The sequence below is a fragment of the Procambarus clarkii genome, chromosome 43, assembly GCF_040958095.1.
Source record: "Procambarus clarkii isolate CNS0578487 chromosome 43, FALCON_Pclarkii_2.0, whole genome shotgun sequence".
Lineage (NCBI taxonomy): Eukaryota > Metazoa > Arthropoda > Malacostraca > Decapoda > Cambaridae > Procambarus > Procambarus clarkii.
Genome location: NC_091192.1, coordinates 8011773 through 8037959, shown reverse-complemented (window position 1 = coordinate 8037959; position 26187 = coordinate 8011773). Strand labels below are relative to the sequence as shown.

General features: G+C 42.0%; 1 long non-coding RNA gene across 2 annotated transcripts in view; it reads right to left on the bottom strand.

Moving 5' to 3' along the window:
• Positions 1 to 2494: 2494 nt before the first annotated feature.
• Positions 2495 to 26187, bottom strand: part of LOC123755752 (uncharacterized) — a 42260-nt gene continuing 18567 nt past the window's right edge. The window contains exon 3 of one of the 2 annotated variants that reach the window (XR_011221963.1): positions 2495 to 4983. This is a non-coding gene — a long non-coding RNA (uncharacterized lncRNA). Of the gene's footprint in view, positions 4984 to 19314; positions 22301 to 26187 lie in introns of those variants that run through there. The other variant, XR_011221964.1, reaches the window with a different exon arrangement.

The following is a 26187-nucleotide window of genomic DNA, read 5'->3' as shown; positions in this document are numbered from 1 at the left end:
AAATAGAGAACTATTAGCTGAATATCAGATAAATGGATTTAAACTATTTCACACAGATAGATATATTAGACGAGGAGGGGGAGTAGCCATATATGTTAGGGACAATTTGAAATGTAGTCTCAAAGAGGGAATCAAAACTGAGCCACACACAGAAACTATTTGGATAGAATTAAACGAAAAAGCAAATAATATTATAATAGGAGTTATATATAGGCCACCAAATTTAGACAGAATGGAAGCAAAGCATCTATGGGATGAAATATCTAGAGCATCTAGATCTAACAGTATTTATGTCATGGGTGACTTTAATTTTAGTGGAATAAACTGGGTGAACAAAACAGTGAATAGTGAAGCAGAAGATTTTCTAGAATTAATTGACGATTGCTTTCTTACGCAGCACATTAAGGAACCAACGCGGGGAAATAATATTTTAGATTTAGTGTTAACTAACAGGGAAACACAAATTAATGACATCGAAATAGGGAATGAGCTAGGGAACAGTGATCACAAAGTAATCAGATTTAGCATAGAATGTAATAGACCTGTAGGAGAAAATTCTGTTAAAGTGCCAGATTTTCGAAAAGCTGATTTTAATAGCCTAAGAATTTTTTTGGTCAAATAGATTGGAAAGTCTTGGGTTTGGGGTGTGGGCCGATCTTAGAGCGAGACATGAACCCAGCGACAGGTGACGTAAAAGGGGATTTCGATGTGGATTTAATATATAACTTATATAAGAATATTCTAAACAAAGCACAGGAACGCAGTATACCATACAAATTGAATAGATCGAATACTAATGAACCAAAGTGGATAACAAATAATTTAAAGAAACTTATAGGTAAAAAGAGAGTTTGGTACAAAAGGATTAAGAATGGGGAAGTCAGGTTAGAACAGGAATTCATACAACTGGTTAGAAATGTTAAAAAAGAGATTTGGAAAGCAAAAAGAAACTATGAAGTTCGCATAGCAGAGCAAGCAAAATCAAATTCTAAAGGGTTTTTTCAGTTATATCGAACTAAGACTAGGGAAAGGATAGGTCCATTAAAATCTGAGACAGGTCTAATAACGGATAATGACAAGGAGATGAGTATTATTTTTAACAAATATTTTATATCTGTATTTACTAAAGAAGAACTTAACAATATGCCTTCAGCCGAACAAGTCTATGTGGGTGGGGATGAGGACAGGTTGACTAGTTTAGCAGTTACCAGGGAGGATGTAATTAAACAAGTAGAAAAACTAAAACCAAACAAATCCCCAGGGCCGGATGAAGTGTTTGCCAGGGTGCTTAAAAAATGCAAAGAGGAGCTTTCCAAGCCACTGTTTACCATATTTAATAAATCAATATAGTCAGGCAGAGTGCCAGAGTCATGGAAGGTAGCTAATGTGGTACCAATTTTTAAGAAAGGAGATAGATCACTTGCGTCAAACTATCGGCCAATTAGCCTAACGTCTATTGTGGGAAAGTTACTTGAATCAATAATTGCAAATACAATTTGTCTCCATCTTGAAAAACATAAATTAATAAATGAGTCGCAACATGGTTTTACAAATGGCCGTTCATGTTTAACATATTTGCTAACTTTTTATTCCAGCATAGTTGAGGCAGTTGATAGTGGTAAGGATTGTGATGTTGTGTACCTTGACTTTAGCAAAGCTTTTGATACAGTGCCACATGAAAGACTAATTAAAAAAATAGAAGCTCATGGTATTGGGGGTGCTATATTAACTTGGATTAGGGCATGGCTATTCCAAAGGAAACAGAGAGTTAGTATAAATGGAGTTAAGTCAGAGTGGGATAATGTTGTTAGTGGAGTACCTCAGGGCTCTGTCCTGGGACCTCTGTTGTTTATAATATATATAAATGATTTAGATTCAGGTTTGAGTAGCAACATTTGCAAATTTGCCGATGATACGAAAATCGGTAGGGAAATTAATTCGGAGGAGGACTCACTATCACTTCAAGTTGATCTAGATAGGGTTTTGAAATGGTCAAATGATTGGCAAATGCAGTTTAATGCTGATAAATGTAAAGTTCTGAGGTTAGGTAGTGATGATAGAGTTACAAGATACGAGCTAGATAACGAGCTATGAATTAAATGCTCTTGTCTGCACAGAAAAAATAGATATTATTGCACTTACCGAAACGTGGATGAATGTAGAAAATAGAGAACTATTAGCTGAATATCAGATAAATGGATTTAAACTATTTCACACAGATAGATATATTAGACGAGGAGGGGGAGTAGCCATATATGTTAGGGACAATTTGAAATGTAGTCTCAAAGAGGAAATCAAAACTGAGCCAAACACAGAAACTATTTGGATAGAATTAAACGAAAAAGCAAATAATATTATAATAGGAGTTATATATAGGCCACCAAATTTAGACAGAATGGAAGCAAAGCATCTATGGGATGAAATATCTAGAGCATCTAGATCTAACAGTATTTATGTCATGGGTGATTTTAATTTTAGTGGAATAAACTGGGTGAACAAAACAGGGAATAGTGTAGCAGAAGATTTTCTAGAATTAATTGACGATTGCTTTCTTACGCAGCACATTAAGGAACCAACGCGGGAAAATAATATTTTAGATTTAGTGTTAACTAACAGGGAAACACAAATTAATGACATCGAAATAGGGAATGAGCTAGGGAACAGTGATCACAAAGTAATCAGATTTAGCATAGAATGGAATAGACCTGTAGGAGAAAATTCTGTTAAAGTGCCAGATTTTCGAAAAGCTGATTTTAATACCCTAAGAATTTTTTTTTTGTCAAATTTTGGTAAGTGCAATAATATCTATTTTTTCTGTGCAGACAAGAGCATTTAATTCGTTAATTTCATTTCTTAGACTTCTACTGTTAGTGTAATATACCCTAAGTGAATTGTTATTTTGAGGCCCTTCTCTTTCCCTGATCATTTTGCCAATTCCTTTCTCCCACAAACACATACTTTTATTACCTCCTTCCTCCAAATCAATTCCAATACCTCTATCTACTAACAGTTTAAACCCAAGTAAACACCTCTAACCACTTCTTCCAACGAGTTCGCAACAGCAACAACCCCAGCTCTCGATAGATGCACCCCATCATGAGCATACATTTCATTTCTTCCATAGAATTGTTCCCAGTTGTCTATGAAAGATATTGCATTTGATTTGCAATATCTTTCCAGCCGGCAACTGACACCAAGTGCCCTCGATATCCATTCATTTCCCACTCCCTTTTTTGGAAGAATGCCTCATATGATCGGGATTCCTCCCTTGCTCCTAACTAATTCTATGGCTGTTTTATACCTCTGAATCAGTTCCTCACTCTTAACTCGACCAACATCATTTCCTCCCACGCTAATGCAAATAATGGCATTGTTCCTATTTCCAGCCATAATATTATTCATGTTGTTTATAATATCACCAATGCCAGCTCCGGGATAGCAAACCCTTAACCTGTTCCCCCTATCTCTAGCACAAAACGTTCTATCCAAATACCTTATCTGGGAATCTCCCACAACTAAGGTTTGCTTAGGTACTTCCTTTACTCTCTGAGGGGCCTGCGCTTCCTTGCTCTTTGTTGCTTTCCCTTTTGCGCGATCCGCAGTACACTATATACACACACTATATATACCCATGTACATATGTGTTGCCCATAACGAACCACTAAGCTAGTATGGTGAGCAAAACAAGAGTGGCAGTCACACACACACAATGAGGCTACCTCAATTCTCGCCCTCCCTCCCTCATCAAAATTCCTCCTTCCACAATACTACGCACAACGCTAATTATAACCACAATCCTGCTATTATCACAATCCTGGTCACTAATTCCTGTAAAGGAATAATTGACCACACGTTTATTTTGAAAAGGAACCTAAGAAATCATTTGAAGATTCCTAGATGAACAAAATAATGCTGTGGTGCTGTGGCTAGCGCTGTGAACATCGTGAACAGCATTGAATCACTGATATTTGAACATTGTACTCAGTCATTATCACACTCAGGCTCTAATATAACACTATCATAGCTAAATAATACAAGTTATATATATATTTTGACATTATTAGGCGATGCTGTGGTCACATGCTGAACAGCAGTGCTGTGCGCTCATGCTGCGAGCGACAGCCTTGGTTGCTCACACACTACTGAGGCTCCCACACCCGGGAATGTGAACCACGATTTTTTTTAAAGATGGCGTCTGTTTACAAGAGCCCTGAGGAAGCTGATGTGAACCCCATGTAGCCGCGGGAGTTTTGAATGGAACGTGAAAAATACAAATACCCGGAGGCGCGTTGCGCAAACCAGACGTGAGCCTGCAACTGGCGTAACCTAGCTATGTGGTCAGCCCAATTACTGTCAAAGAGCACGATATCATCTAAATACGCCCAACAATTTGGCACATTAGCGAGCAAAGAGTTCATTAGCCTCTGGAACGTGGCAGGGGCATTACGCAAGCCGAACGGAAACACTTGATACTCAAAAACACCCTCAGGTGTCACGAACGTAGTTAGTTGTTTAGCAGGTTCAGTGAGCGGGATTTGATAATACCCCCTCGAGAGGTCGAATTTCGAGATGTACTTGGCGTTTCCCAGCTCGTCGATGCAGTCCTCGAGGAGGGGCAGCGGGTAGGCATCCACAATGGTCACCTTGTTGAGCTGCCGATAGTCGGTGCATAATCGCCAGGAGCCGTCTGGTTTGGGGACCAAAAGGCAGGGCGAGCACCAAGAGCCCTGGCTCGGCCGGATGAGGCCGTGCTGGAGCAAAAAGTCGACCTCCTTCTGTACGATGGCCTTCTTTTCTGGACTCATCCGATAGGGTTGAAGGCGAATGGGAGTGTAGTCCGTCAACTTGACATCATGGCAAATGGCATCAGTCTGGGTTGGGACCTCCCCGAACAGACTGGAGAATTCATCAACCAACGACTGCACCTCTTCACGTTAGGCCATCTGCAAATGGGACGGTCCCTCCTCCACAGCATTCACAGAACTAGAAATATTGAGAATGAGATTAGTTGGGTCCCCAGAACAATCATCCCCTCCCTCACTGGAAATGGAAACATTGGTTAGTGCAATGGGCCTGGGGCCCTGGAACTTCTTCAGCCGATTTACATGTACGAGCATTACCTGGTTACGCTTGTCAGAGTGCCTCACTTTGTACGTGAGGTCCCCAGTCTTTTCTGTCACAATGTAGGGGCCTTCGTACTTGTGGGACATAGTGTTCCCTAGTGGAGGCTTTAATACCAGGACAGGGTCGCCAGGCTGAAATACCCGCCATTTAGCTTTAGCATCGTTTCGTTCTATCATCTTTTCTTGGGCCTTCCCAAGATACTTTAGTGCCGCCGCCTTGAGTCTCTGGTGGTGTTGCGCAAAGAAAGCCGAACCTTCGGTTAACGTTACGTTCCCTAACAGATTCTCCTGTAACATTTGCAAGAGTCCACGAACTTTATGGCCAAAGACTAACTCAAAAGGAGAACAACCCAGTGAACTTTGTAATCCCTCTCTAGCCACAAACAAAACATACAGTAAATTCTCATCCCAGAAGGTGTGGGAACTCTCGCACAATGTCTTCAACATCTGCTTCAGAGTTAGATGGAAACGTTCAATTACCCCCTGACTCTGTGGATGGTATGGGCTGGAAACCTTATGAGTTATTCCATGGTCCTTACAAAATTGTTCAAAAGTATCAGACTTAAAGTTAGTACCATTGTCAGTTTGCACGACCCGAGGCAGTCCAAAAGTGGAAAAAAATTGCAACATACGAGCAACAACAGTCTTTGCTCGGATGTTCCTTACAGCAAAAGCCTCTGGGTAACGAGTAGTGATACACATCATCGTGATTAGGTAAATATTACCAGACTTAGTTCTAGGTAATGGACCAACACAGTCCATTACCACATGAGAAAATGGTTCCTCTGGCACGACAATAGGCCTTAGAGGAGCTTTAGGTGGAGTCTGGTTTGGTTTCCCAACAAGTTGACAAACAATACATGCATTACAAAATTTTGCCACATCGCTTTTCAGCTTGGGCCAGAAAAAATACTTTAAAATTTTGTGATACGTAATATTAATACCTTGATGTCCCCCCATAGGATCATCATGAGCAGCTGCCAAAACTCTTTCTCTATAGCAGGTCGGCAACATAACCTGGTGGACTACTTCCCACTCATTTGACAAGGGAGCACTCTGTGGTCTCCATTTTCTCATCAAAATCCGATCATTGTAATAGTACCCAGTTGCTGTGTCTACAATTTCCTCCATAGAGACGGCTGTCTCATGACAATCTGCAAGAGTGAGGTCAGCTTTCTGTAACTCACTCAAGGAGGCATCTAGGCCTTGGTCAGATGCCATTGGCCGAGGCTCAACAGTGTTCTCCTCCACCTCCCCACTACTCTCGGTAGATGACGGTGGCAGGCTCTCCACAATGTCCTCGGCCACGTCATCGAGTCGGGCCATGAATGTGTCCGCGAAGTCCACTTGGTTTTCACCACTCGGAAAGTTCCTCGTGTCCTCGGGATTTACCACCTTGGCAAGCACAGGGCTGCCCTTACATTTAAGTCCCATAGACCTGGTCCATGCGCACGCAGGGTACACAACATTATCCTCTGCAGCGGGTGGATCCAGGCAAACCTTAGGGGTAGACAACATAATAGGCAGTCTGGAGTCCCCTACCTTATTCCCTGCTAAATCATTACCAACTATTACATCAACATTAGGGAAAGGTAGGTATGAAGTGACTCCAACTGTACAAACACCCTTGTGGAAATCACATTCCAGGGTAACCTTATGTAGGGGTACTGCTCGAGTATCACTAGTGACACCCTCGACCAGTACCACCTCTCCAGTGTCGAGAGTGTTGGCACCTTGCAACGCACTCTCTAAAATTAAAGTCTGGATGGCACCGATGTCTCGGAAGATCACCACATCCTTCCAGGAAGAACCCTCAGACAAAAGTAGTCTCCCTTTCGATAAGAATGGGGTAAGCAAGTCCAACCACTGTGGGTTGGATGTCTTACTCCCTAACCCTTCCAAAGGCCTCAAGCCCTGTGTCACAACTAGAGCATTGGGTCTTTTTTCCGGGTACAGTTGCCAACAACAGCTAATAGTGTGGTTTGGACATTTACAGTGTGACGGTAACGCGTTGGTGTTCGGCTGTTTAAGGCTAGGGGTATGGCCTCGTCACATAGTTATAAAAAAAAATAGAAAAACTGGAACTTCGTCTGTGGTAAGGTAAGGAGAAGACACACAAAACACAAGTAAAACTTTAACAATGAAATTTTAATTACGTTAAATAAATCAAAACATGAAAATAATGCACAAACAAATTCTTATAATAAAATCAATGAATCAAAATAATAAGAATACTTAAATGACACAATGAAAGTTACGTTAAGGCAAAATAACAAGAAGTGCAACACAAAGGTAAGTGGGAGGTGCTGGAATATTGGCTTAAAGCCACCACCTCTCTCAGTACACGCTAACGTCTAGCTGGGAGGAGTGCTGGCTACGAAAGCACGGAACATTCTGAGGACTGATGTTGGGGCGACCCCAGACATCAGGTAGTATTGGGGGCGAGTGCAGGTGCAGCCAGACCGGCGACCAATCAGCGGAGCCGTAGCGATCAACGGGTAGTTTGGTGGTTGGAGTTCGAACAGGTGGCTGGATGCATACGTTTCTGCTCACCCTGGCAAGCCTTGCTGGTGCTGGTGTTGTTGTCGTTGTTGGACATTTCTTCCATAGTCTTTTTATATAATTGTGAAGACGTAATTATGAAGGGAAGAGCAGGCTCAATCTCTTGAAGGAGATTATTGTCACAACTCTCCCCCGAAGCCTGCGGTTCTGGAAGAAGTACGTCGTTATGTGGTGGAGTAATGGATGGAGTCGCTTCTACTTCATAAACTCTGGAGAGATCATGGGCTAAGATGTTGTCAGACTCTTGGTATAGCGTGTCTCCAGGTTGAATTTCTGCAGGTAGCAAGCCCATAGTAGAAGACGTTGAGATGAGAAGTGGGCGTGCTGCAGGAGGTGTAGGGTGGTGTGGTCCGTATTGATGGTGGACCGAGCACTTTTCAGGTGTGGAGTGAAGTGCTGAAGCTTCAGGATGAGGAAGAGTAGCTCCTTGCCAATTGTTCCGTAGATCCTTGTAGCAGTAGTTGCTGACAGGTGTATTCTTCTCGCCTCGTTGCTGCATCACGACACCACCCACGTCGGTACCATTGGCGTCGACATGGAGGATGAAGGGCTTATCTGACGAGGTGAGAGTGGAATTAGAAGAGGGCATAGGAGCACGATTATTATCCTGAAAGCATTTGGGAAGATCATTAAGGATTTCGGAATTAGAAAGCGCTGACTCCTTGTCAGTGCTTTCGGGAGGAGAAGCTGGGAAGGTCTCACTGTGGATGTAGGGTTCTGTGAATGTGGAACAATTAATCAAGACAGTGGGAGGAGTACCATTATATTGCTTCAGGAGGTTGACGTGGCACAGCTGGGTCTTCCGCCGCCTATCTGGAGTCTCTATCACATAATTATTATTATTCCTGCACTCTTTGACGCAGTAGGGTCCTGAAAATCTGTTTTGTAAAGGTGAACCTGGGATAGGGAAATAAGCAAGGACGAAGTCTCCCGGCTTGAATTTTCTTACTTTGCTGGTCTGGTCGTAATGAGTCTTCATTCTCACCTGGGCTTTCAATAGATTATCATGGGCAAAGCGGTGGACTTTCTCTAGAATGTGCTGAAGGTTTTGAAGAAACTGGGGCACATTCTGATGCTCACTGAAGGTGGCATCTCTGAGAGAGTCTTTGAAAGCCTTAAGGGGAGTACGGCACTTACGGCCGTAGAGCATCTCATAAGGAGATACTCCTAGGGACTCATTGGGGAGACTTCTGAAAATACACATTATTAGGTCAATCTGCTTATCCCAATCCTTTGAGGTTTCACTACAAAACTTTTTCAAGAGTGCTTTGATGGTCTGATGACTACGTTCAAGAGAACCCTGTGAAGCAGGATGATAGGGGCTGGACAATACCTGTTTGATGTTGAACTCCTCCAGTGTCCTTTTGAAGAGATCACTGGTGAAGTTGGTGCCACAGTCACTTTGAATCTCCCTGGGAAATCCGTATTGAGTGAAGATCTTCAGTAGATGTTTGATAACCGTAGCAGCCGTGATGTTCTTCACTGGAACTGCTATGGGAAATCTGGTGGTAGGACACAGGATGGTTAGGATGTAGGCGTTACCTGAACTGGTCCGAGGTAAAGGACCAACACAGTCTATTATGAGTCTGTGGAAAGGTTCCGCAGGCACCTGTATGGGAATCAGTGGTGCTCTGGGAATGGAGACGTTCGGTTTGCCTGCCATCTGACATGTATGACACTGTTTTACGTACTGTTTGACGTTGTTTACCATACCTGGCCAGTAGTAGTCTTGACGAATCCCATGGTAAGTCTTGTTGAAGCCGTAGTGGGAGAATGCTCCGTGGGCCAGGTGTAGAATAGTGGGCCGCAGGCTGGTGGGAATCACAAGTTGTTCGGTGTTGGCCCAATCGTCCTCCTCCTTCAGTTTACTGGGTCTATATCTGCGGTAGAGCAAGTCGTTCTCTAGGAAGAACCCAGGAATACTGTCGGGTTGAGTCTCAGCCTGGAAAAACAATGGTGTTAAAGTAAGATCTTCCCTCTGCAACTTACGGAACTCCAACTTGGTCAGATGCGGGGGTAGTTTCTGAGGGTCTTGAGGGACAGCGGTAGCAGTAGAGTCAGCTGGCTGTGGACGTGCGGCTTGTGCACGGGTGGTCACGAGAACCGGAGGAGAAACATCATCACTCTCTTGAACCTCTGCTGGAACATACTCAAGAATAGGGTTACTTGGTACAGAGTTACACACCTGGGGTTTGTCCATGACGATCAGGTTGGTTGGTTGCAGGTCTTCTGCCAAGTCGTTGCCTAGGAGAAGTTGCACTCCAGGCATGGGAAAAGGCTTTTCCCTGACGGCGACTTGGACTTCCCCGTTCACGTAGGGACAATCCAGGTGGACTCTGGCGAGAGGGTATGGAGTGGTAGCAGTGAGGTCAGTGATGAAGACTGTTTCCCCGGTGTAGACTATGTTGGGCACAGCCGACTTCAAGATGATTGATTGTAGAGCCGCTGTGTCCCTCAAGATCTTCAATTTGAAACGTCCCTCCGGATTTGAACCGTTGGCAGAGACAGTTCCAGTATACAGGTGGTTACTGAAAAGAGAAAGATCATTAACATCAACACCAACATTCATCACAGGCTTACCGGACTTAGGAGGAGTTGGTTTGGGTCGTTGTTGGTCAGTGGTTCCCTTGTATTGAGACTTACCACACTTGTCTATGGTATGTCCATAGAGTCTACAATACTTGCAGTACAGTTGTGAACCAGCTTGATCGGGGCTCACCTTCTCGTAACTGTACCACGACTTCTTACTGGAGGATGGTTCAGGTGTCAGCCGGTGGATGAGGCTGTAAGTGTCAGCCGACTTAGCACACTTCAGGTAGTCGGTTTCTTCTTTATCTGCTAAGTAGAGGCGGACAGGAGGCGGCACACGTCTCAAGAATTCTTCAACAAGCATCAGGTTCACGAGTTCTGTAAAAGTAGAGACATGTGCTGCTTCCAGCCATTTCATGAAATACCTCCGTTTCGTGTTAGCAAACTCGAGGAAGGTAGTGGTACTTGCCTTCAGGTGGTCACGGAATTTCCTTCTATAACTTTCGGTGGAAAGTAGGTAGGCGTCTAACACTGCTTGTTTCAGAGTGTAGTAGTCATTCTCAGACGCCAAAGTACTGAGTGTGACTGCAGCTCTACCTGTAAGATGGACTCTGAGAAGTGTGGCCCATTGGTCGACAGGCCAACTGAGTTGATTAGCAAGGGTTTCAAAGGTGGTAAAGAACACATCAACTTCTGCTTCTACAAAGGATGGCATTAACTTACTTGCATGTGATATATTAAAACTGACGGGAAGATTGGCAGTAGCTTGTTGGCGTTGAGTGAAGTGTGAAGTTTCCAAGGCGATTTCACGTTGACGACACTCTAGAGCCAGAGTTGCTTGTTGCTTGTCATGTTCGCGTTGTATTTCCAACTCGCGTTGTTTGGTTTCAAGCTGTAAGCGTTCCCGCTCCTGGAGTGTTTCAAGCTGTACTCGTTCACGTTCACGGAGTAATGCGACCTCGCGTTCGTGGAGGGCGAGTCCACGTTCGTGTTCTTCTCTCCTCAAGGCAGCTTCACGTTCTTGTTCGTCTCTCCTCAAGGCAGCTTCACGTTCGTGTTCTTCCCTTCGTATGGCAGCTGCTTCTCTTTGCTGCTCACGTTCAATCTTAGCCAGCTCTAGTTTAAGTTTCATCGTTGCCAAGTCAGTTTTCTCTGCAATATAGTAAGTTTCATGAGTTTCAGAGTCTATCTTACCTTGCTCTAAATAGTAATCCAGCAACAGGTTGTGTAGGTCATTTTTGTTGGCTTGGTAGGGAACTTCTAGTTGATACTCATGTGCAAGAGTTTGTAATTCAGTCCTCTTGGCACGACTTAAAGTCCCTATTTCACCTGCTGGATTTGCACGGAAAGTTTGGAGACGAAACATGGTGAAATTAGCAAATAAAGGTACACGAATGTTCAATAATGAAATGTCAGAAACAGGACAACGTGGCAACTGGTACCTATCCTGTGTGATCTTTAACAATTAACGTTAAGTGAAAGATATTAAATGATTAAATTAAATCAAGGGCGCAGGAAATCTTGTACCCGGTACTCATGTAAGAGAATAAGGGCAAGAAAATCCTACTAACAAATGAAACAAAGTTTCGAAAACAAATGAAACAGTTAAATGCTTCAAAAGTAAAATTGGTAGTCCAAGAATGTAGGCATACCTTGCCAAGTCTCTATAGGACATAAAGCAAGTTTTTCCTACTGAATTTAATATGATACTTACAGAATTAGCGAACTTTTGTGCTCTGAAAAAATAAGCTAATTCCCTACCGTTGTATGTATCATCATCTCTGACTGACGTGTAGGGGTGCGAGGTGTCAACTGGTGACGAGAACTGCTGCTGAGGTCCCAATTCAGCAACTAAAGTTCGAGCTAGAGGAACTATGGCCCTCTTTGTCCTCCTACAGTCAGATTGCAGAAGATTGGGTACTCTTGACCCGGGGCAGACCAAAGTACCAGGGTACCAATATGATGATCTGTCAGAATGAGAAATATTCAAGGGACATAGATGGTAAATACGAGTAATAACAAGGAGGGAGAGATGACCAATTAAGAGTATGACTGCGGCCTACAGTCACCACGTAATCCAAAGTTGTCTCACCTTCACTATATGTTACTCTCGTAATGCACAATACACCGCACCTTATAAAAAATGAAATTGAATGAAAAATAGTAAAGCTACGTTAACAGAGTTAAATACGCTTACCATAAATTACCACTTGGCACCAGTACCTGAGTGAGGCTCCTAGGACAGGCCCCCATATAACTTGTGACGGTAACGCGTTGGTGTTCGGCTGTTTAAGGCTAGGGGTATGGCCTCGTCACATAGTTATAAAAAAAAATAGAAAAACTGGAACTTCGTCTGTGGTAAGGTAAGGAGAAGACACACAAAACACAAGTAAAACTTTAACAATGAAATTTTAATTACGTTAAATAAATCAAAACATGAAAATAATGCACAAACAAATTCTTATAATAAAATCAATCTATCAAAATAATAAGAATACTTAAATGACACAATGAAAGTTACGTTAAGGCAAAATAACAAGAAGTGCAACACAAAGGTAAGTGGGAGGTGCTGGAATATTGGCTTAAAGCCACCACCTCTCTCAGTACACGCTAACGTCTAGCTGGGAGGAGTGCTGGCTACGAAAGCACGGAACATTCTGAGGACTGATGTTGGGGCGACCCCAGACATCAGGTAGTATTGGGGGCGAGTGCAGGTGCAGCCAGACCGGCGACCAATCAGCGGAGCCGTAGCGATCAACGGGTAGTTTGGTGGTTGGAGTTCGAACAGGTGGCTGGATGCATACGTTTCTGCTCACCCTGGCAAGCCTTGCTGGTGCTGGTGTTGTTGTCGTTGTTGGACATTTCTTCCATAGTCTTTTTATATAATTGTGAAGACGTAATTATGAAGGGAAGAGCAGGCTCAATCTCTTGAAGGAGATTATTGTCACAACAGTGACCACAAAAACGTCGGGGAGAAGAGACATTACTAACAGAATTACCCTTCGGTTCGCCCTTAGGTACCGTGGGGCTAGACACTTTAACAGGGTTAGTTATGTCTGAAACAGAAGGTGCATTAGTTAAAGGGTTAGAATGAGCTGGTCTGGACTGGCTGTGGGTATAAGTTTTGCTACTCTGTGGGATATAATTATTTTTATTGGGCCTTTTGCCTGCCAACTGGTAGTTTTCTGCCATCTTGGCCAAATCCCCTATTTTAGAATTTACCTCTTCCCTTCCGCTAATATACTGTGCTACAATATCTGGCATACTATCTATAAACTGTTCTATTAACATAATATTCTTAAGTGCCTTGTATGTTTCGGCTTTAGCTGAGCGAATCCATTTATCAAACAATCTAATTTGATCATTAGCAAATTCAGTGACTGGTTGGTTGTGAGTAGGCCTAAGGTTGCGATACGCTTGGCGGTGAGCTTCAGGAGTAATTTCATATGCCTGCAAAATTCGTTCCCTGACTTTATCATATTCAAAACACTCTTCATCAGGCATATTTATAAAAATATCTTGGGCCTTACCCCTAAGTCTTCCCTGTAGGATTTTCACCCACTCTTCCTTTGGCCAGGTCATGGACATGGCCAATCTCTGAAAATGGTTGAAAAACCTTTCAGGGTCTGACTCTGAAAATTCAGGCAAGTTATGCTTTTTCTCATAATGCCTGGGGTTTGAATCCCCGGCAGGTGGAGATCCAGTGGTATTTGCTCTAATTCTCCCTCCTTGGTTTTGAGTCTTTGCTCCTCTAATTTTATTCTTGCTAACTCTAGAGCTAACTCTCTGTCCCTATGAGCTGCACTTTCCGCTTGGCTAGGCTGGCATAAAGGTGAATCACTTGCTAATAGTTCTTGATCTATACAATGTTGTAATATTTCATTCACCAAAGTCCACTTTTTATCCACGTCATTTAATTCTAGGCCAAATTCCTTGCCTAACAATACTAAATTAGACTTGGTAAGTTTCATTATCTCTACCACTGAAGGATTCCCTGCCAGTTCCTGCATTTTAGCCTCCATCACTAATTAATTTAACTCCTATCCAAAGAAAAAATTAAAAATTAAAATTGAAAAAAAAACAAAAATTTGCATGGCCCCTAACACAAGGCCACACTTACCTCAATCGTGAAGGGATCCAGCTGGGTGTCCAGTCAGTGTAAGAATATTCTTTTGCTAGCTGAGCTGGACCCTAGGCTAACACACAACCGTTCTGCGGAAAACAAAAAATTTTAGTTTTGGCACTCAAGAATCAAATTTTATACAATTATAAAGTTCTTCCCGGACAGGCCCCCACTTGTTAAATAAATGAGTGTCTGTACTATGGGGCCTAGTATTATCTGGATGTAGGGGCAGTAGTAAGCATTAAGAGTTATCAAAATGGGAGATCTAAAAGGTCTGGCCCCCAAAATAAACTATCCACAGTAATAATAACTTGCTACTAGACCATGTCCGACTAGAGGTTGATCATAGCACTCCCACACAGGAAGAAGGGATATTCCGTTACTACTTACTTATTTATTAACCCCTTAACAACCCCCCATATACACTCACACCAATAACAATAATAATAATTACTTTACCACACTATCTTACATTAAAAGCCTTGGTCTACATAGACAGGATACAAGGTTTTACACTGAACACAAGCTAGGGTAAAGTTCTACTAGGGAAACACTTGAAGCTAGAGTCAGCTTAGGGTAGGGAGACCACGTGGTTCCACTGGGACCCCCTATAGAATAACTAGTATTATAACTCTAAAAACACCTACTACACACAAAGTATACTACTCTACACATAGAACACGTGTATGCCAGAAATTGAATAATGTACACAGTGTATACTTAGCTTGAACAAGACACAGAAATAAGGAAACGAGGAGGAAGGGTAGGAGGATCCTATCCACCCAACGCCAGCTCAGAAAAAGATCGAGTCTCAGTCTCCTTCCCCCCTGCTGGCTCGCTGCCGGCAGACTGCTCAACTAATCGTACCGCGGCCCTATACCAAGTTTACTCAGGTTTACTTTACAAATGATTAGAAAGTATTAGTAAACGTAGTTGGTGCCTATGTTATTATTTAATAATCAACCCCAAGCTCAGTCTTAAATACTCTTTAAAAAACAAGAATAGTCTTACGTCTGGCAGGGAAGATACAAACAAGTGCACCTCGTGATGCGTTTTCAATACTAAAAGGCAGTTTATTAGCTCAATTTTGACCTCTGGTTTCCACTGAGGAACCCAGGGTCGTAACAGTATCACAGTGTGGTAATTTCTTGTATTGTTCCCAGGGCCGTGACAATTGTGATTTATATATATATGTATTGTGGTTGCAGTATTAACGTAATTTTGGTAGAATCTGGTGAGTGACGAGGATGTCTGCAGTGACAGCCGTCGCTCTGTCGAGTAACGTAATTCTCGAGAGTGTTTATCGGCCTGTGGGATCGATAAATCACTCACCCATGTGATTTAAGGAGTGCAAGATCTTCTTAGTGTTTCCAATAACGTTTGATAGCTGTAGGCTACATGTGTCAGCAGTAATTATATATATATGATCGTAGTGTCACGGTGCCCAGTGTTATTGTGTTATTTACTGTGGTGATTGCAATGTGTGGACCTATGTTCTAAGGGGTAATTAGAGCACTGGGGTCATTTGCAACAGTAAGTAAGTGTTGTGCAGTATTCTAATACTTGGAAATTTGAGTACTTGCTGTGTGTGTTATTGCAAAGGGGTTGTAATTTATGGTGATTGTTGCTAGTGTTGAGCATCACCGTATGTGATTGCAGTTCAGTAAAGTCATTGTGGGGCAGTGTTCTAGAGGGTTCATGTCCTGTATGTTATATTACTAGGTTCTGCAGTATTATCATTGCAACTGGATTGTAACGTAAATCACTGTGATTTGTTAGTGTGATTTGTCATTGTCGTGGGTGAACTCGGCTGTAGATGAGTACTTGGGTTTTATATTCTCCTGTTTATTTGGTAGGACATCGATGTCCAGTATTCAGTGAGGTGATTGCGAGGCAATTAATATAACGTAACCAAGGGAACACCCATTGCTTTAAGAGAATTTGTTCTTTGACAATTTGAGTAACCTAGAATACGTTTGGGTTAATTTACTTTCATGGAAGCCGTTGCGGTAGTCTCAAGGAGCCTAGCCATCAGCCAGATAAGAATTAGAGTATTGTCTGTCGTAATTAACGGTCAGTGGGCCGGGTAATTGAGTTGTAAAACCAGTTGCGTTGCTCCTGGGAGTATGGGCTCGAGTCACTTCTGGGGTGTGAGTTTTCAGTTGCATATTGTCCTGGGGACCATTCAGGCTTGTTCGCATTTGTGTTCCTCACGTGTGCCCCAAAGAATGAGGCGATTTGGTAAAATGCTATGCCCAAGATTACTATCCGAGTGCCGGCGGTGGGGTGGTTCAAATAGCCTCGGCTATCACCTCATTATGTCCGGTCGTGATGGTCAAGTGGATTAAGGCGTCTTGTACATACCAGTTGTGTTGCTCCTGGGAGTATGGGTTCGAGTCACTTCTGGGGTGTGAGTTTTCAGTTGCATATTGTCCTGGGGACCATTCAGGCTTGTTCGCATATATATATATATATATATATATATATATATATATATATATATATATATATATATATATATATATATATATATATATATATATATATATATATATATATAACTGTGTTTCATGCCCTCCTCCTCTATATATTCTGCAGTTATTCCCTCATTTTGATTTTGTCAATGCTTATATGAAGTGGATGAAAGAGCTCGGTCGATTCCCCTTTTTTAAATCTGGTGCATTTGCATTTAATGAGATTAGCATCCTTGATATACATATTGCAAGGTACTATTCCAATTCTTGTTTGTGAGTCAGAGCTTGTGTTTGAAAATCAACTATTGATAAAGCATTTGGGTTTGAAACTCTTTGCCATCATCATCCCTATCATTATAATTTTTCATGCAAGTATTTAAGTAAATAAAGTAAGATAAAAATCATCCACATCGTGAGAGAACAGGTCACTGACAAATGTACGACGGTTTAAACTGTAATATATTTTTTACAATATTACCGTCTGTCTTGTATTATCAGATTTTATAATAATTATATCTTTTTTTTACTGGGGATATCTAACTACGAACCAGGAGGTCAGATACGCTGTTAGAAATCAAGATTTTCTTCACACAGATCCATCAAGACGACACTAAACGAGGTGCAAACTCGCCATCTTTGCCGGAAAATCAGTATCAGTCGGGAAATTTGCAATCAGCATCAGTAGGAGGCTTCAGCTGGTGAGTTCTCATACTGTGGGTGCATGCCCACGATATGAGAGAAGCGCCTCCATCACACCGTTAGAGGACAACCAGGTGCCTCTTGAACACGAAGACACAACTGCTGGCTCCTCTAGCAGAACACAGCACCGTACACCACTACCCTGACGTCACCATCCCCTGAGGTCACCACCACCACCACCACCACCACCACCACCAGCTGAGGTCACAATGTTTGCACCAGTTCTGCTGCTCTCCAGCCTCCTGACGCTGGTGGACGCCGGTAAGAAAGCTGAGATCAGAGATTAACGGTACTGAAAGGGTCATAACTATAACCATATTGACTTATGGCTTAGAGAGAATACTGGAAATTTTCCAGTACTCAGGGGTAAAGTGACAATTAACAGTACCTGTTGTTGAACTCTCATTATCCAGCACACACCTGGATGGTGTTAAACAATAAAATAGTAGTAGGCTATATATAGTATATGCTACTATAGGCTATATATAGTATATACTACTATAGGCTACCTATCACGGGGGACATCTCCCGTCACGCAGGGTGCAGTCGCACCTCCACAGATCTCCAGTATCAGCTCTTGATACTGGTAATGGCTCAAAAGGGCCACCACTTATGGGCTATTCATGCCCGTGCCACCTTTTGGGTGGCTGAATCTTCATCAATCAATTAGGCTACCGATAGTAGACACTATACTACTAGGTTGAATACTAGGTTACACATAGTTGCCTACAATAGGAGAAAAGGGGACTACAAGGATATGCGAGATCCCATGCAACATTTGTTGTACGGGACAAACGTTACATTTAATAATTATTATTGTAAAGAAAGAACTTTTACCAAAGTCGTATCTTGTCATGTATCTTGTTATACAATAAGTTTTCCATTACTTTATATAATATCTCTGACCAAAACTTTCTGTGAAATTATTACAGTGGTGTTAAGACTAGCATGTTATCTGCATTTCTTCTTCTTCTTGATAGTAGGTGCAGTTTGCATGAAGGGTTTGTCCTGCCGATGACTGCACCAGTACAGATGTTGGTAGACACGTTTATGTTGAGGATGATCGGAGTTTCAAAAGTGCTTGTTACGTTGTGCTGTAGACAGAGGAGCGGCGACTAAAACAGAGGTGTATGTTAGAGGGAGACTTGCCGCACCGTAGGGCGGTATGTTGTTGTTGTTGATTTAGGGGCGACGACGATCGTGGGACCGAATGCGCCCGGCGTACCCGTTAAGGGTGAATCGCAAAGCCTAGAAAGGTGGAACGCCAAGCTAAATCGCAAAACGAGTGACGCCAATCACTAGAAACTAATATGCCATACGGCATATAAACGCACAGACGGGCAGATGATTGGGGAGACCCAGGAGTCCCTCAGGGTGACAGGCACCGGCCCCGCTCCACACAGAGAACACCAGGTAGCAAAACCAAAACTCTGCCCCCAACTAAAATGCAAAAAGTCATCCAGTGTCCCCCAGAAGAGCAGAAGCCAGCCGCCCACCACGACAGAGGGCACACCAGGAGCCCACCAACCCCCGGTACCTCTCGGCCAAGCCGGCCCCCAAACACCGTCACCCCGCCGGGAGAACCAGCTAGAACACGTAAAAAAAAAATCTATCAACAATCCTGTGACCCAAGGCGATATGTTGGCCAGGCGTCATACAATCGGACCGCTGAAAAGGGATGCCAAACGGCAGTAGCAAAGCCAAAACGCGAAAACAAGACGTGACCAGGCGGCTCCCAGGCGGAGGAGGTGTCCAGACGTCCGCTCGGCTTCCAGGTTGAACCAGGAGTCCTGGTATGTTGTGTTTATGGCGTCAGCTGATCCATGGTGCTGCGACGAGGCTGTTGTTTTCTGTGTTTAGCTGTTGGTGGCGCCAGGTATAAATGTGGCGCGGGTCAGGTGTAACCCAATTTGTTGGTCGACTGGAGATATTTAACCAGTGCTTTGACTATTTGGTATTTTTTCTGTAAAAAGTGGTCATCGCCTCCTAATATATGCCCAATGGTAAAGGGTATTTTAAGTGAGATAAGTACTTGTTTGAATTTTACTCTGGCACTATGATGTCGGAAGCAATGAAGGAGATAGTGTTCGATTGTTTCAGGCACCCGACAGTGGATGCAGAGTTCGTTGATGTCTGTTCTGTACTTAGAGCTGTGTGCTGCCAGTTTGGTGTGTCCCAGCCTTAATCTGGTCATCGTTATATCAATTTCTCTGCTTTTATATCTGACATGTTTCCAAGTTTCCCATTTCTTTTTAATGGACCCATAGTACAAAGGTGAGCATGACGTTTTCCATTTCTCTGCAAAATCTTGGGCGATGGTATTTTTGAAGGCTCCTTTACGTGCAACATGGGGAATTGGATGACAGTTAATGTGAGGCTTGTTGTGCATCGCTTTGACTAGTTGATCTACTAGTTCATTATGGGTCCCACAATGCGCTGGGACCCATTGGATAGAGGTATCATAACCGTTCAATCGATGTTCATGAAGAAGTTGAAGACATGGGTAAACAAACTCCTTGCTCGTTGTTGAAGAGTACATAACTACTTGAATCACACTCTTTATTTATTTATTTTTTTATTTATTTATTTATTTATATACAAGAAGGTACATTGGGTTTGTGAGAATACATAGCATAGTATTTACAATCTTGTAAAGCCACTAGTACGCGCAGCGTTTTGGGCAGGTCCTTAATCTAACAGATAATTTTAAGTAGGTAAGTTCTAGCAGAATTAATAAAATGATAACAGATACATTGCAAGAAAATAAAATGAGATGAGAGAGATTAGTAAGTATATTAAAGCACATTGGTATATTAAAGCTCTGATTGATTACATTGACAGCTTGATTGGTTATTTATTTATTTATTTATTTATTTATATATGTATATATATACAAGAAGGTACATTGGGATTGTGAGGATACATAGCATAGTAATAACATTATTGTAAAGCCACTAGTACGCACAGATTTCGGGCAGGTCCTTAATCTAAGAAATTTATAAGTAGGTAAATACTTGCAAAATTTATAAAAATGATAACAGTTACATAGCATGAAAAAAAATAAGATGAAAGAAAAATTGTAGGTATATTAAAGCACATAGGTAGCTCAGAATGATTGCAATGACAGCTTGAATGGTAGTTTAACAAAACTTAGCAGGCACAATACAGCATATGGCCAGCACATAAAAGACAGCAATGAACACAATGATAAAGTTGTTTGGGTTAAGTACATAAAGATTGGGAGATTGGGTAACACTAGATGCAAAGCAAATTTAAATCTCAGTGTAGGAAACTACGAAGATGAAACTAGGTACTTTTTGTTTTTGTTTTTAAATGAGACAAAAGTTTAAAGCTTTTCAATTCACTAGGGAGAGAGTTCCATAGACTAGGTCCCTTAATTTGCATAGAGTGTTTACGCAGATTAAGTTTGACCCTGGGGATATCAAAGAGATATTTATTTCTGGTGTGGTGATAATGGATCCTATTACATCTGTCCAGAGAGAGTTTCAGAGCATGGTTTGCATTTAAGAACAGGGTTTTGGAAATGTAGTTGACAGAAGAGAATGTGTAGAGGGAGCTAATATTTAGCAAGTTAAGGGATTTAAACAAGGGAGCTGAGTGTTGTCTGAAAGCAGAGTTTGCTATTATTCTGATAGCAGATTTTTGCTGGGTGATGATGGGCTTAAGGAGGTTTGCAGTGGTAGACCCCCATGCACAGATACCATAATTAAGATAGGGATAGATTAGTGCATAATATAGTGAGAGGAGAGTAGAGGTAGGAACATAATATCTTATTTTGGAGAGTATTCCAACTGTTTTAGAGACTTTCTTAGTTATGTGTTGAATATGGGTGCTGAAGTTGAGTCTCTTGTCTAGGAATAGGCCAAGAAACTTTCCATCATTTTTATTACTGATGTTAACCCTTTAACTGTGCAATGCACCTGCAGGCCCAGGGTTCAGGTGTGCAACGCACCTCCGGGTGTTTATATTTTTCACGTTCCATTCAAAACTCCCGCGGCTACATGGGGTACACATCAGCTTCCTCAGGGTTCTTGTAAACAGACGCCGTCTTTAAAAAAAATCATGGTCCACATTGCCGGGTGTGGGAGCCTCAGTAGTGAGTGAGCAACCAAGGCTGGCGCTAGCAACATGAGCGCACAGCTCTGCTGTTCAACATGTGACCACAGCATCGCCTAATAATGTCAAAATATATATATAACCTGTATTATTTAGCCATGATAGTATTACAGAAGGGCCTGAGTGTGATAATGACTGGGTGCAGTGTTGAAATATCAGTGATTCAATGCAGTTCACGATGTTCACAGCGCTAATCACAGCACCACAGCATTATTTCGTCCATCTAGGAATCTTCAAACGACTTCTTAGGTTCCTTTTCAAAATAAACTTGTTGTCAATTATTCATTTACAGAAATTAGTGACCAGGATTGTGGTTTTTAATTAGCGATGTGCGTAGTATTGTGGAAGGAGGAATTTTGGTGAGGGAGGGATGGAGAGAATTGAGGTAGCCTCATTGTGTGGCAGCCACTCTTGTTTTGCTCACCATACTAGCTTAATCGTGGTTCGCTATGGGGAACACACATGTACATGGGTACATACAGTAAGTGTGTATAGTGTAATAACAGCATCAGGAGTATGTTGAGAGGAACTATTTTGGTGAGGGAGGTGACGTCGTAATCTTGGCGTCGTCTACTGTCTGCTGTGTGATTTCTCATGCAGTGTATGGTGGCCACTGTACTGTTTGGACACAATACCGGCTTACTTGCATAGTTCTGGTAAATAAAACATGTAGATAGGTATATATAACATGTGTAAATCGTGTAATAAAAACAATAACAGTATGGTGGGAGGAGGAATGTTGGCGAGTAAGATGTTGGAGTGAGGGAGGGCTGGCTGCTCACTCTCGTGGTGTTCTGAATGTGTTGATGGTGAATGTATATAGTGTGTGACAGTGTATAGTGTGTAAATAGATTGTATATATACATAAATTAGCATGAAACATGGTAAATATGTGCAACATATGTGTACACAAGTGTCATGCACGTAACACAGTGTCCTCGGACAGTACGGATGTTTTACTGCCATAATATCGTGTACGTGTTCATTATACATAGGATTAGCACGTAAAAACAAATAAAATGTATTTGGAACTGTGCGCAAAAAATGAACAAAAATATATTCGCGGCAACGCGCGCGCCCCGCCCCACCGGCCCCGGAAGCTTACCACACAGGGAATGATGACGTCACGTCACGCGCCAACTTACGGACCCCATAGCAGCCAAAGAAGTACAAGTTCAAAATTTTTTTTACATACACATACTGAGGGAAGAGTTTTTGACACTTTAAAAAACAAAAGAATTTTTTCAAGATAATTTATTTCCTGCACTCTGGGGGGTGGGGGGAGTCATATTTATAGGCCGCGCAGTTAAAGGGTTAATGTTGTCTATCTGTAGCTGAATTGCATTTGATGATTTGCTTCCAAATAAGATGTAGTAGGTCTTTTCTATGTTTAGTGTTAATATGTTAGTTGACATCCATAAGTGGACTTTCCACTTCGCTCCGTGGCCAGACACCGTGGGGCCACGTGATGACCACACCCTGGCCACCTGCTTGTGGGCCACCCTTGCCACCCCCGCGTGCCAGCTCATCCTGGGTGGGGACGCTGTAATGCTCCGCGCTACTCCGTGGCCACCCCTCAGGGCCACGCGGTGGCCACATGTCTTGGTCACCCCCTTGGGCCACGCTTGGCCACATGCCCTGGTCACACCCTAGGGGCCACACCTAGTCGATGCACGTGGGAGCGAGCTAGGTGTTCTTCAGCAAGTGAGGTAGTGACCGGGGAAATGAATGTAATGAGAGTGGAAATCGTGAGTAAACATTAAAATTGTTACAGTATCTCAGGGCTGTTGTTAATTCCGGTAACAGCTGTGTTGTCCCATAGCGCCTGCCAGGCGAGGGAAGCAGCTGAGAGACAGCTGTCTGTACTGACGGTCAGGTGACTGTCTGTGGTGTAACTGAAGGTGTATGTTATACACAGAACCACACATGTATATGTACATAGATATATTTTGTGTGTAAACTGATTTGAGTATGTAAGCCGACCAGTGTAGAAATTTACCATGTAAGTCATCATTGTTCTGTCGATTCTTTTATATCGTTCAGTCAAGATTAATGCCATGTTGCCGCATGTTAATTATCATTGCAGAGGTAGGCAGGCCAGTGTAGTAGGGTTGTCAGTGGACACCCTGAGGTCTGTATAATTAAGGAAAATTTTATGTGGTTGTGATGCATGATGGGTAAGCTATTTGATTTATTCAGATTCAGATGTTTCAGATGTTTATTCAGGTAAGGTATATACATACAAGTGATGTTACATTAATGGATTGATATATAGATAGAGCTAGTACATACAATGCCTAAAGCCACTATTACGCAATGCGTTTCGGGCAAGAAAAACATTAATATCTAAAACTTAATACTAATTGAGCATAAAGAATAAAAGGTGTTGAGAACAAATACAAATAAAGATAAAAAAAAGGGGGAACATGACTGAAAAAGCAGCACAAATACAATAGGTTGACAAACAGTGTTGATTAAAAAAAAAAAAAAAAAAAGAAAATAACAGACATGGGTTGACAATAGAGGAGTGAGGTAGATTACAGGGAATTTATTAGGTAGTGTTTAGTTTTTATCTTAAACTGGTTGAGAGAGGTACAGTCTTTAACATGGTTGGGAAGGTCATTCCACATTCTGGGCCCCTTGATTTGCAGAGCATTTCTAGTTTGATTAAGACGTACTCTAGGAATATCAAAACTGTATTTATTTCTGGTGTGGTGCTCATGGGTTCTGTTACAACCTTCTATGAAGCTTTTAAGATCAGGATTGGCATTATAGTTTAGCGTTTTATATATGTATAATACACATGAGAGAATGTGCAGTGACTTAATATCTAACATATTAAGAGATTTGAGTAGGGGTACCGAGTGATGTCTGGGGCCAGAGTTGGATATTGTTCTAATAGCGGCTTTGTGTTGGGTAATTAGAGGACGTAAGTGATTTTGGGTAGTAGAACCCCAAGCACAAATACCATAGTTGAGATAAGGATAGATAAGGGAGTAATAGAGAGTCACCAGGGCAGGGCGTGGTACATAATATCTGATCTTAGAAAGAATGCCCACAGTTTTTTAAACTTTTTTTGATATATTTAGAATGTGTCCCTGGAAATTCAGCTTGTGGTCAATGCGAATGCCAAGGAATTTGCCATCTAATTTGTTACAAATTTGGGTATTGTTTATTTTCAGATTTATAAGACTAGAGGATTTATTGCCAAACAGAATATAGAAGGTTTTGTCAATGTTAAGGGTGAGTTTGTTGGCAGTTAGCCAAAGATGGACTTTATTTAGCTCAGTATTTACTGTGGCATTTAGAGCAAGAGGGTCAGGACTGGAGTAAATGAAGGTTGTGTTGTCAGCAAATAGAATTGGTTTGAGGTGTTGGGAGGCATTTGGAAGGTCATTAATGTAGATGAGAAAGAGGAGAGGGCCAAGTATGCTGCCCTGAGGAACACCAATGTTGATGGGTAGGGTGGGAGAAATTGTATTATTCACAGAAACATATTGGAGCCTGTCAGTAAGGTAGGACTCGAGGTATTGTAGGGAGTGTCCTCTGACTCCATAATGATGTAATTTAAGAAGAAGGTTATGGTGGTTGACAGTATCAAAAGCTTTACGCAGGTCCACAAATAACCCAACAGGGAACTCCTTTTTATCAAGAGCTGTATGAATCGAGTTAAGCATACTAATAAGTGCATCGTTAGTGCTTTTTTTGGGTCTGAAGCCATATTGGCAAGGGCTAAGTATATTGAGTTTGGCTAGATATGAGTAAAGCTGCTTGTATATAAGTTTTTCAAAAATTTTTGACAAGTTTGGCAGGATTGATATAGGTCTGTAGTTGTTAACATCTGTGGGGTCACCACATTTGTGGACAGGCGTTACTCTCGCTTTTTTTAGAATATCTGGAAAGGTTTGGAGTTCAAGTGACTTGTTGAAGAGCAAAGCAATAGCAGGGGCTAAAGATCTGGAGGCTTTTTTGTAAATTAAAGTTGGTATCTCCTCAAGGGCACCAGACTTGGTTTTAAGGGAAAGGATTATCTCATTGACGTCAGTGGAGTTAATAGGCTTTAGGTACAGAGACTGTGGATAGTTACCTGTAAGATAGTCCTTAATGTCAGTACTGGAAGATGGAATATCATTTGCAAGGGATGAACCAATGGAAGAGAAGAACCTATTGAACTCAATAGCAGAATCAGAGGCTGAAAGCTGACCATCGTTATTAGACAGGAGAGTCGGTTTGTTATTTAAAGATTTCTTTGATCCCAATATTTGTGAAATTGTGCTCCAAGTTTGTTTAATGTTGCTCTTTATTTGAGTAAATTTATCTTCGTAGTATTTAGTTTTGGCTCGTCTAATTATCTTAGATAGCAATAATGAGTAATTCTTTGAGAATTCTTTGGAGACAATTCCTAACCTATACTTCTTCTCAAGGTCGTGTTTTTTGTTAATGGATTTCAGTATTCCCTTTGTAAGCCAAGGATTGTTAAGCCTTTTGCTTGTGACTTGTTTTGTAAGCCTAGGACAGTGGGTGTTATAAAGGCTAAGAG